Raw genomic sequence first — 12,856 nt, 5'->3', positions numbered from 1 at the left:
TGATATAAAATGGATTGATAGATTGATGACCACACGCGAACAGTAGAGCCACCCTCACTCTACTGAAGGAAGTCTCCCTCCCAGAGGGATATCTGACAGTAACCAGGAGAGACAAAGATAGAATTACAAGCTCAGAGAAGAGGAAGTTACACAAGTAATCCTCCAATGAAAGTCTCTAAAAGCTGTGTGTACATCTCTTAATGAGAATTTTTCATGGGGAATTCTTCTGACTGTCTCTGCTTCTTGGGGGCCCTAATTACCAACAGGGTCCGGTCCTGCCTACAAGAGGCTAGGGACACCTTCCAGCCCAATTTTTAGGAAAGAACTAATGAGAGGAGAGATGCTAAATCCACCTTGGTCACCTACTTCTACTTACACCCTGGGCTCTTTTTTGACAGTGCTGGGAATCAATCAATCAATAACATTTATCAAGTGTTCACTGTATACAGAGCACTGTACTAGCACTTGGGAGAATACAGTATGACAAAGTTGGTAGACAAGTTCTCTACCACAAGACGTTTGCAGTCTAGAGAAGGAACGGACATGAAAATAAATTATGGATATATACACAAGTGCCATGAGGCGGAGCACAGGTTGAATAATAATGTTAATTATAATGGCACTTGTGAAGTGCTTACCATGTGCAAGCACTGTTCTTTCTAAGCACTGGAGAGGACACAACATAATCAGGTTGGACCCAGTCCTGTTCCACATGGGGCTTGCAAGGTAAGGAGTTGGATATCAAGCCCCTGAAGGCAAGATCCAAAGGCAAGGGTGAAGCAGAAGGGAGAGGGAGTAGGGGAAATGAGGGCTTAGTCAGGAAGAACGTTTGGAGGAGATGTGATTTTTATAAGGCCCTGAAGACCAAAATAACTGGGCTGGGAATGCATCTGTCCAACCCGCTCATTCTAAGCTGAAAAAAGCATTGGGGTGTTTCTGCTGCTGTCGCTGGGGTCTGATTACCACCTTCCAACAACAGTCACTACTCTCATAACATCCTCTCTCATCCAGTTGGTTTAGCAGGAGTTCTTGGTGCTCCATTGGGTCTAATTGATGCAACTGTCAGTCAGCTTGTTTTAATTTTTGAAGGTCGCAGCAGGTCTTGGGGCCTGAAAGTATGGTAGGAAGCTACGGGTCTGACTTTTAATTTGCCTTTGAAAGGTCTGGATAAACAACAGGAAGAATCAATCAATCAATGGTATTTAATGAGAGCTGGACTAAGAGCTTGGGAGAGTACAATCCAACAATATTAGCAGATATGTTCCCTGCCCATAATGAGTTTGCAGCCTGCCATACTACACTTCTGCAAATTGACCACCCCTTGTTTCTCAGGACTTCGGCATCGTTCAGGAATTAACATTAAAATGTTAACAACAATAAAAATTATTTGGTCATTTATTAAGCAATTATTGTGTATTAAGCATTGGGTAGATACAAGGTTTAGATTAGCATATTTTGGACTCATAATCAAGAAGACTGATTCTCTGGAGAAGACACTAATGCTAAGGAAAATCCAGGGAAAACATGGACGAGGCAGACCAGCAGCTAGTTGGATAGTGATCATAACAATGAAAATGGAAGAACCATTAGAAAGGTTGCGGATTATGGCAGAGGACAGGTCGTTCTGGAGTAGGTTTATTCGTGAAGTCGCTATGAATCGGAAACGACTCGACAGCACTTAATAATAATAGGATACAAGGTTATGCGATTAGACTACTTATTTCTCTGATCTTTAGAGTATGGTTCAGTGCTTTTCAACTCTGGTGATAATGGCATATATTACACATTACCAAGTATGAAGCCTTGCACTGAGTACTGGGATTAATATAGAAAATCAGGTCACAAAGGGTCTCTGTCTCACATAGGGCTCACAATCCTAGAGGAAAGGAGAAAAGAGATCTTATACCTGATTTACAGTCGAGAAAACTGAGGTGCCCAGAAAATTAAGTGACTTGCTCAAGAACACACAACAGAGAAGTGGCAGCGATAGAGCTAGAAGTCTGGATGCTTGACTCCTAGTCCCGAAGTCTTACCTCTAAGTCTCGCTGCACTGTGAAATGCCTGGATCTGTGCTCTCCTCGTTCTTTATCCACACCTGCTCACAGACAATAAGGCATTATTAGCCCCACGCCTTCAGGGTTTCACCAAGCTCCAACTAGAGGGGAGTCCATGGTGCTGGAATCCCAGGACAGAGCAGTGGCTTTTGATTTTTGTTCCATGGGCCTAGTGCCTTATTCACTTGGAGAAGAGGGGGAGCTCAGGTGGTCTCCAGTATTTTTCAGTACAACTACTGGGGCCCAACACTAGGAGAGACCGGGAACTGAGAGGAAACAGCACGCCGCATCGCAGTTCAAGTTCAGCCAAATCAGCGGCAGCCCCCCTCAGGTCTCCAGCCTCTCCGTCCACAAGAGACCTTCTTGCGGCAGACCTTTTTCACCTCAACCATTTTTCCATCATGGCCTCCGCCAACATCCTCTGATTTCCCTTCCCCCCGCCGCTTCCCATCTGAGGCTTCTGAGACTCTAACCAGATTATACTCTCTTTCTTTATGCAAGCAGGACGTTGGCACACATGCTCTCTTATGCTAATTGAATATAACCCTATTAAATGCAAGTCCCAATAATTTGGGTTCTTTTTTTGGTTTTGATTGTCAATTAAACGTTAATCCATAGCGCTTCAGGAAGGGGACAGACAATTAAAATGGTTGTCTGATTTAATAACAAAACCATTACTAATAATATGCACAAGCCAATTTACCAATAAAATAAAATTACCATTTTGATTCAAATGGTAATATCACTTGATTCGGGAATAAATGTTTCTATCCAATGATATTACCATTTGAATCAACATGATTAGTAGACATCCTCCATTCAACTAGTCTCAAATCCTTTCGGTAGGAAAATCCTTTCTCAGCTTCACACAGACCACTGGAGTCATCAGATCTAATTCAGTCTTAACAGAAATCAATGTTAATTCACTAAGAACAATTGACTAGTATTCATCATCACGTCCTCGTGTCATTCAATTCAAGAAATGCTAAATTTCTCTTATTCCCTAAAGTGTAGTGTACACACGCTTTTTTTTCAATGTGGTTATTCCAGTCATGAAAATAACCTCGGTTAACCTGATCGGAGCCTAAAGAAGTCTTTTTACTTGCTCCTTTTGCCGCGCTAAGTAGATGCTTGTTTAACCGAATGAAAGAGGATTAGAGAAAGGATGTTGTGATGCCTAAAAGGAGGTTGTGCGAGTGACTACTGAATCTGGGGAGCCCAAAACACCTGGGAACCTGTGTGGCATTCTGGAAAGGGCCTTGATTAGGGAATCAGGACATCAGGTCTAATCCCACCTCTGCCACTTACCCGCTGCATGACGTTGGGCAAATTGTTTAGCCTCTCTGTGTCCCAATTTCTTAATCTACAAAATAGCTTTTCCCACTTTTTGTGATTCTTGTGATCTTTCCGATTTTCTTGTTAATATCATAATGATGACTTCATACAGATGCGAAGCACCGCAGCCTAGTGGGAGTCAGATGACCTGGGTTCTAATTCTGACTCTGCCACTTGTCTGCTGTGTGGCCTGGGGCAAGACAGCTTGCTATGGGCAGGGAATGTGTCTGCTAACTCTGTTGTGTTGTACTCTCCTAAGTGCTCAGTATAGTTCTCTGCATGTAATATGCACTCAGAAAAGACCACTGATCGATAGACTGCCTCTCTGTGCCTCAGTTTCCTCATCTGCAAAATGGGGATTCAATACCTGTTCTTCCTTCTATTTGGAATGTGAGCCCCACGTGACACCTGATTATCTTGTATCGATCCCAGTGCTTACTACAGTGCTTGGCACGTAGTAAACTCCCTGTTCTGCCATCCAGGCTGGTGTGCCTGATGTCATGAGCTACCCAAAGTCCAGTGCTCTTCTGCACTGTTTGAGACTGTGTTTCAGTGCTTGGAAAATCACCTGCAGGCCTGTAGTAACATAAATTGGACATGCACATTCATCATCAAGTGAAAAGACAACATATGTCTATGTGTCTACAACGTAGAGCCAACGTTGGAGTCAACAACACTCAAAGGGAAAATATTTTGACATGCTATATGTACGTGGGTTGGGTTTCCGCTCACTATGTAAAATAACTCATCCAGTTGCTTTTCCAGATGTAATTTCCTACACAGGAAAAATCAGAAAAAAAAGGACAGTCTAAAATTATTTCTATAGTCAAACCCATGGGGCATTGTTCAAGAGTCAAAATGGAAGACATTTTAAAATGAAAAATTCCTGTCTATTCAGCCATATTGGTCAGAAGCTGGTTATTTTAATCTGAATTATGTTCTACACTACCTAGCTGAACCAATGATTCAATTTTTGCTCATGTTCTTTTGTTGTTGGCAAACCCACAGACCATTCATAATTTTGCCTTTCATTTTTCATGCCACTTTCTTGCACCATGAGAGTCACCATATGCTGGATGATATTAACAAGTGAGTGCGATCACAGGCCCCAAGACCTGACAAGGAAAATTCTTCTCTCTCCAGCACCCCGTGGCTCTTTGTCATTTAGCCACCTGCTGGCTTGGAAGCAGGCTCCGCTTGGGGTGTTGGGACATTTGAACTGCTATCTAGAAGAAGAAACAACTTTCAGGGTGCCCTCTTGGTGCCGATTTACCTCTATATCTTACTGAGTATCCGCAAAACTGCTGTATGGAAATTGGGAAACTAATGGCAAGGAGGATGGAAGAAATGTTTTAAGGTCACAATAAAAAAAAAAAGTCTCAGAGAATTCTACATCCCCAATTACCAAATACAGACCAACAAGGGATTCTGCCACCAAGAAATGAGTGATTCTTTTTTGAGCAAAAGCTTAAGAGAGACAAGAAGGCAAAAGAGAAAGCAGTAACAGGTGTAACAAACATTAAACTGGACAACACAAGAAGTTAGGCTTTTTCTGTATAGACCATAGCCAGAACTGTGGGTCCTGCATTAGTCTTTTAAGTCACATGTGCACTCATAGGAGAATTTCACTGTGGTTGGTGTCTTCTTATGCAGAGGATAAATTTAGATGTAACACTTTTAACAGCATTTGGTGATACAAGATTGGCAGGGGAACTGGAGAGTGAGAGAGTTGAGTTCAGTGGAGACGGCGGTGTTAAGGGTGTTGATTTGTGTGTTTCAAGTTGGCAGCTTTGGTATGGAGACCAAGTGGGGCATGAAGGACTTGAGCTAAGTGGAGGGCGCCGAAAGGTCAGGGGAAGGATTTGTGAGGAATGGGTTTGTAGGATAGAAGATAAGTTCATTAATAATAATAATAATGATGGTATTTGTTAAGCGCTTACTATGTGCAGAGCACTGTTCTAAGCGCTGGGGAAGACACAGGGGAATCAGGTTGTCCCACGTGGGGCTCACAGACTTCATCCCCATTTTACAGATGAGGTAACTGAGGCACAGAGAAGTGAAGCGACTTGCCCACAGTCACACAGCTGGCAAATGGCAGAACCGGGATTTGAACTCATGACCTCTGACTCCAAAGCCCGGGCTCTTTCCACTGAGCCACGCTGCTTCTCTAATTATGGGCAGGGAACATGTTTGTCAATTTCTCTTGTAGTGTACTCTTCCAAGTGCTTAGAACATTGCTCTGCACATAGTAAATGCACAAAAAATACCATTCATTGATTGTTTGATAGTGAAATCTCATAGCTGGTGAGAGTAGAGACTGTACAGTAACTGGAGATGTTGAGATCGAGGGTGTGTCCAAAGTCACTCATTCATTCATTTTCATTCATTCATTCAATTTTTTACTGAGCCCTTATTGTGTCCCAGAGCGCTGTGCTAAGCACATGGGAAGTACAATACAACAATAAACAGTGACATTCCCTGCCCACAATGAGATCACAACCACATAGACATTGAAGTCCCCAAGGAGCAGTGTAGGCAACCAAGTGACAGAGCCAGGAATAGAGCACAGGTTCAGTGACTCCCAAGACCTGTAATCTATCCATTAGGCCAGGCTGCTTTACTTCCATTTTGGCCAGTGATGAAGATTGTTTTTGAAAAATATCCTCAAAGTACATGAGGGAATGGCATAGAATCCTGACTGTAGGGTAAATGGAAATGTTATACATAAAAAAAGGTGTTGTGATACCAATTCAAACTATAGATACTGGGCTTGGAATGGGACATTAATTACTAATAGAAGCCATAAATAAAAACTAAAATACCCTACTTCAGCTATGACCACTCAATATGGGACACGGAGACTCCCCATTTTCACACACATTTTCACTGGGCTCATGATAGATGATATCATGCTACCCATGCAGCAGAAGTAGGCCAAGTTTATCCAAACTAGACTGTTCCTTTGGGGTGGGGAGAAGGGTGGGAGAAGACAGGAGGAGAATAATTTGACCCCTTTTATATGTAAACTTCTTGTGGGCAGGAACTGTTTCTATCAGCTCCGTTGTATTATTCTCTCCCAGGTACTTAGTACAGTTCTCTGCACTCAGTGAGCACTCAGTACAGGCCACTGATTGACTGATGGTAAACTATGGTCTTGTGAACTTACCCACTAAGTACTTAGGCCCCTTATGTGCAGATCTTTATACTTCGTTGTTCTTTCCATGGATAATTTATTTTAGTGTCTGTCTCCCCTGTTGTATCCCCGTTTAGACTGTGAGCCCGTCATTGGGCAGGGATTGTCTCTATCTGTTGCCCAATTGTACATTCCAAGCACTTAGTACAGTGCTCTGCACATAGTAAGTGTTCAATAAATACTATTGAATGAATATTAAGATGGTGAGCCCTATGTGGGACAGGGACTGTTTCTATTCCAATTATCTTGTATCTACTCCAGTGGTATATTCAGTGCCTGACACACTGTAAATGCTTAACAAATACCACAGTATAATTATTATTATTATTATAAGGTCCTTGAGGGAAGGGTCACACCCACTCATTCTTTGGCACACTCTCAAGTTTTTAGCACAGGATTCTGCACACAATAAGTGCTCAATAAATACCAGTGAATGATGGACACTGATCCAGCAGGTGTGATGTAAGTGGCCTGGTCTCAAATCCCGGTGGACTGACATTGTTCCAAGACCCCCTGTTTTGTGATCTATCTTGTCTCTTGATGCTATACTTGTTACACTGCTTGTTAGTATTTCTCAAGTGTCACGGTCACTTTGGATTCAAAAACGAGAGAAAATATTGTGTGCAATGAGAGACCTAGTCAGAGCAACAGAGCATATTTTTGAAAGCTTACTTGATGAAACTTCAAACATGTTTTTCCCGAACCAAGAATTATAAATTACCAGTGAAATGTAGAGCCATGCAAAACTGTCAAACTGACATCTCTTTGAATGAATGGGAAGGCTTTTTTTTTTCCCATTTCAACAACCACCTAAAGGACAAATTTACATTTAAAAAAATGTAAGCAATATGCTTGATTCTACCAATTTTGTTTTTTTCTGTCTGATCTGATTATTTAACATCCTTCCTTCCTTCATTCATTTAAATGCATTTAATGAGCACTTAATATGTGCAAAGCACTGTATTAAGCGTTTGGGAGAGTACGAAATAACAAGAGAGTATTTGGCGTACAGTAAGCACACAAATACTCTTATTAATTCTGATTTCTTAGCTTTATTAATAATGATAGTACTGATAGTATCTATCAAATGTTTAATAGATGCTACTAAGCACTAGGAAAGAAAACGGGCACTCTTCCATCGGTGTTCTTAACCCACGGCAAAATCCAGAATGTCTTGCAGAAGTTCTATAAAACATTCTGATTCTTTTTTCTTATACCTTATTTGATGAAAGCAAACTTCCCCTACAACTCATATTTCCTCTTTAAGTCTTGTCCAAATTTTACATTTGATATATAAAATTTACAATAGCATCACCAACTACAGAGAGAAAGATGGCCTTAGTCTTTGGTTAGAGACCCTGCTGAACTGATCCACCACCATTAGAGGAGTGTTTTGGAGTCCTGTCTTTAATAATAATTATATTTTTTAAGTGTTCACTATGTGTCAAGCACTGTTCTAAGCTCTGGAGTAGATAAATCAGGGTGCATACAGCCCCTGTCCCACGTGAGACTCACAGTCTTAATCCCACTATTACAGGTGAGGGAACTGAGGCACAGAGAAGTGAAGTTGCTTGCCCAAGATCCCACAGCAGATAAATGGTGGTGCCGGGATTAGAACCCAAGTCCTTCTGTCTCCCAGGCCCGAGCTCTATCCAATAGACAACATTGCTTCATCCTGATCAAACATCATCCCTCTTTTTTACTGGAGGGATAATCTCTTCCCCCCACCCTTTCGTGGCTTCTATTGGCTATGGTGATCTATCAATTAGCTGAGGTGTCATTTCTCTCTGCTAAATAAATGTTCCCCATCTATGTAGGGAAACAAAGAAAGTTTTCGGATTGGAAATCACATCCCATTGCCCTTTAAAAATGGTCAAAAGAATATTCGAGACACCGCTTTATTGGGACTAGTCTGACAGGGCATAAAAGTGGTAAAAGAAATATTAGTGTGACAAAGTTGATGACCACTAGTCGGAAATGGAAAACACTTGCAAATTCTCTTTGCCAAGGATATTTTCTGGTTATAGGCTGGAGAATAGTGTAGTAGAAGCCACGTGTTGACAAGTGAGGTCAGAGGAACTGGTTTGGAAACCCTGAATGGGAAATCCACTATGTTATTCCTCCCTCTATTTTAGATTCTTGCAGTAACAATGATACTTCTATATAAGCTAATTTTGAAAATATACTCATTCAATTATACATTCAACTACTTTCATAGATGTCTTGATTTTTGGAGAACAGAAGCTCCTCTGGGTAAAGCACTGCACTTTTGGGAAAGAACAATAGATTTAGTAGACTCCATCCCTACTGTCAAGGAGCTTACAGTCTAGCAGGAAAGACAAATAGTAAAATAAAGTTCAGGTAAAGAGTACCTAAGTGCTTGGGTGACTCAAGAGTGCTGAAGTGTCAGCAGGAGGGAAATAGAATGGAGAGATGAGATATTAATCACAGAAGGCCTCCTGGAGGTGATGTGTTTTAAGAAGGGTTTTGAAGAAGCAGTATAGTGGTTTGCTGGCTACCAAGTGAGAGGTCCATTCCTAAAAGCTTTGTGCATAGTGTAGGACCATTTAACTCTATGCACAAGTTATTTCAACTGTTCAAAGCAGATCAACCATTTGTATTTGAAATAAAAGAAGCAGCATGGCCTAATGGAAAGAGCACCGGATTGGGAATCAGTACGCCTGGCTTCTAATCCCAGTTCCACCACTTGCTCCCTGGGGACTTTGGGCAGGTCAGTTAATTTCTCTGTATCTGAGCTTGTGAGTCCTGAATGGGAAATCAATCAATCATATTTATTGAGTGCTTACTGTTTTCTGAGCACTGTACTAAGCACTTGGATGAATACCATATAGCAGAGTTGGTAGACATGTTCCCTGGCCAAATCGAGCTTATAATACAATTAAACTGGATACAGTCCTTGTTTCACACAGGGTTCACAAGTTCTATCCTACAGGGACTCATAAACAAAAGCAGGGACAGAGAACAGATATTGTGTTTGATATAATTGTATTGTATCTTTCCCAAGCTTAGTTCACCATAAGCACCTAGTAAACCATATGTTAGCATTATTATTGTTTATTAAGCACTGCTTATGTGCAGGGAACTTGATTATTCCTTTTGAAAATTTCCACTGAGGAGTTCACAATCTAACAAATGTGTTTTAGTCTCTCCTTGCCTCAGTGAACATTCTACATCCAACAAAATAGCCATCTTAAGCAGGATGGCTTAATGAGGTAAGATAGAGCTGTTACTCTCGGTATTCAGTGGCCACTGAAATGCATTCATTTTACTGTTTAGGTAGGGGTAAAATGGCCTTGGAAGAAGATACACATCTTCATCGGCAGATCATTTTCTTACTCATAGATCTACGTTACAAGTGCTGGCATATATCAGCATTTTCTGTACACAAGTGCAATTTTGGGGAATGTAATTTTTTACAGCATTAAAATGAGCGATGTGTAGTTCTTCATGAAAGAAAACCATTCACTGCATTGGCTCGAGAATCTACATGTAGTCGTGGAGGTTGAGAAACAAACCGAAAAAGGCAATCAAATTCTGAACACTTTATAGAGAAATAAGAATGTAAAAGAACACAAACCTGAGAATTAAAAATGAAGGTTTGCTATGTTCTTGATTAAACAAAAAAAAGGTGGTGGGTGGGGAATAACAAATAATTTTTACAATACCATAAGCCGTGAACTATAAAAAAGAGAGTATGTCTGAGCAGGGAAACAGTGGCATTTAAGTCATTTTCAAAGGAGCCAGTAGATGGCGAAAATATTCCTTGGTTTTCCTTTTGAATGTCATTAGAGATGGAAGAAAACCCATCCTCAGATCAGGGTGGAGCTTCCAGGCCAGCCTTAAAACGCTCCCAAGCAGCTGCTAGGGGCCTTGATTTGAAGTCCAGTCCTATCTATTGAAGACAGGAACGTCACTTCGATGGGTTTGCTATTGGGTGTTTCACATTCTCTTCCTACAAAGACGCTGACACCGCAGTAGGCCCTGTGCATTTCAGGATTTAATCAGACGAGTTATAGTCTGTGTTCCAGCACCCTTGCTAAATACAAGAACCACAATGAAAGATTGTGGTTTAGCCCTTCTGCAAATTGTATGCATTCACTGCTGAGGACACCACCACCTTATCGCTCTTCTGAATACTAATATAGGAGAAGCAGCGTGCCTTAGTGGAAAGAGCACGGGCTTGGGAGTCAGAGGACGAGGGCTCTAAACTTGGATCCACCATTTGTCTGATGTGTGACCTCGGGTAAGTCATTTAACTTCTCTGTGCCTCAGTTACCTCATCTGAAAGATGGGGATTAAGACTGTGAGCCCCACGTGGGAGTATCTGATTACTATTATTATTATACACAGAGAAGTTTAAGTGATCTGCCCACGGTCACACAGCAGGCAAGTGGCAGGGGCAGAATTAGAACCCAGGTCCTCTAATTCTCAGTCCCGTTTTCTTTCCACTAGGTCTTGCTGCTCCCCAACAATTCTTCTAAGTCTCCATTTTCCACCCTTCCTGGGTCCAGAACAAACTCCAAATCTTCACCTGCAAAGTCCCCATTCTTCTCCAATTTCTAATTCCATCTCAAAACTGGCTTCTTCTGAGAAACATATTGAGTCAGTTCTTCTCGCATTAAGAATTATTCATATGAGAATGTGCATTCTGAGAATGACACACACCTGGCTTCCCTTGTTTCTTGCAACGCTGCCTCCAGCTCTGTTCAGATAGACACATACTGTCAGATGAATGTTCTGCGTTGCTCGAACCAAGTGATCTCCAAAATGTGTAGTCTAAACTTATGCTGTTTGGAAAGTAACTGTACAGAATTTGATTTTTTTTTCCAGATTTTCCTGAACTTTCTAAATAACAGAAAAGGTGATCTAAAAAGCTCATTAAATATTGAATGAAAATTGTCTGGTCCATGCACCTATCCATGCTCTAGACCTTTCCTGAGTTCCATGTCCCCATATTCGAGCTTAGTTTCTGGACAGTCCTTAAAAATATATTTCAGCTGGACCCAAATGAAAACCACTAACTCCACTGTTATGCTAGCAGAACAGTTCCTAAATCCACAGGGAAATTCATATTTCATATCTGACTTCTCGGAAACTTTATATCATGCATATTTCCTTACTGATTTCCTTACTAATCATAGCCATGGGATACATATGAATTCAGCTCTGCATTATTGTATGACAGATAAAAATTCCCTATGTATATAAATTTATGGAAATACTATTTTAATTGACCAAGCAAAATGATGAAAATTAACTATTCACCTGCCTTTTTTCTCTATATAAAAAGCTTATTAGTGATTACCTATTCTCTTTTTTGTCTCATGTTCTTTTAATCAAATAATATTTGTTTTTGGGTTTATCCATGTATTTTTCCATGCTCACTAATGTAGGTATGCCCTGATTTTTCTTCAAAGCAACAGAATGGGCAATCCAAAATCTGACTCTCCAGACTAAGCACAGGAATCTGTTAGATCAATAATTCTCCACTGAGATATTTAGCACCAAACTTACAGTTAAGGAGTTTTTGCCAACAGACTTAACCATTTTAAGGTTTCATATTTAACTTCTAAATCATCTAAAATGGGCATATAAGTTTAAGAAGTAGTAGAAATCATGCTATATGAGCCCTTAATAAGAATGCCTATCAAGCAATCAGTGGTATATGTTGGGTACTTTATGCAGAGCACTGTACTAAGCACTTGGGAAAGTCCAGTAAAGTAAGTAAGCAGGATCCTAGTCCTCAAGGAATTTACAGTCTAGTACCCCATTGGGAGAGTCAATCACTAAAATCCATTAGCAGTAAAGGATGCAACCAAATATAAGGATTACGTACCAAAGTGCTGAGGACTTAGTGGTGGAGCGAATTCCACTAGTTTCTTCAAGGGTGTACACTCAATTGGATAGTGATCCACTTCTGGGGGGAACCAAGGTGGGGAAATGAAAGACCAGACAGGGCAGGCCTCCTGGAGATGTTATTTTAGTAGTAGTTTGAAGATGGGGAGAAGAGCGCTCTGCTGGATGTGAAGAGAGAAAGAGTTTCCGGCAGGAGTTAGGATTTAAGCAAGAGATGGATAAAATGCTATATTCCATTCTTTCCCTGTGAAAAGTTCAGAGTTGGACTCTCCCATCCACATTAGGATATCTTGGCTCTCTAGGCAAAGGAAGATTACCGACAAGACAGATGAACCACAAGATGAGACCCTGAAGTACAAAAGAGAAAGAGATGCATCTCCAGCCAGTTCGATAGTAC

The sequence above is a fragment of the Ornithorhynchus anatinus genome, chromosome X3 (assembly GCF_004115215.2).
Source record: "Ornithorhynchus anatinus isolate Pmale09 chromosome X3, mOrnAna1.pri.v4, whole genome shotgun sequence".
In the NCBI taxonomy this organism is placed as follows: Eukaryota; Metazoa; Chordata; class Mammalia; order Monotremata; family Ornithorhynchidae; genus Ornithorhynchus; species Ornithorhynchus anatinus.
The sequence above is the reverse complement of the archived record's forward strand: the minus strand, read 5'-3'. Positions refer to the sequence as shown.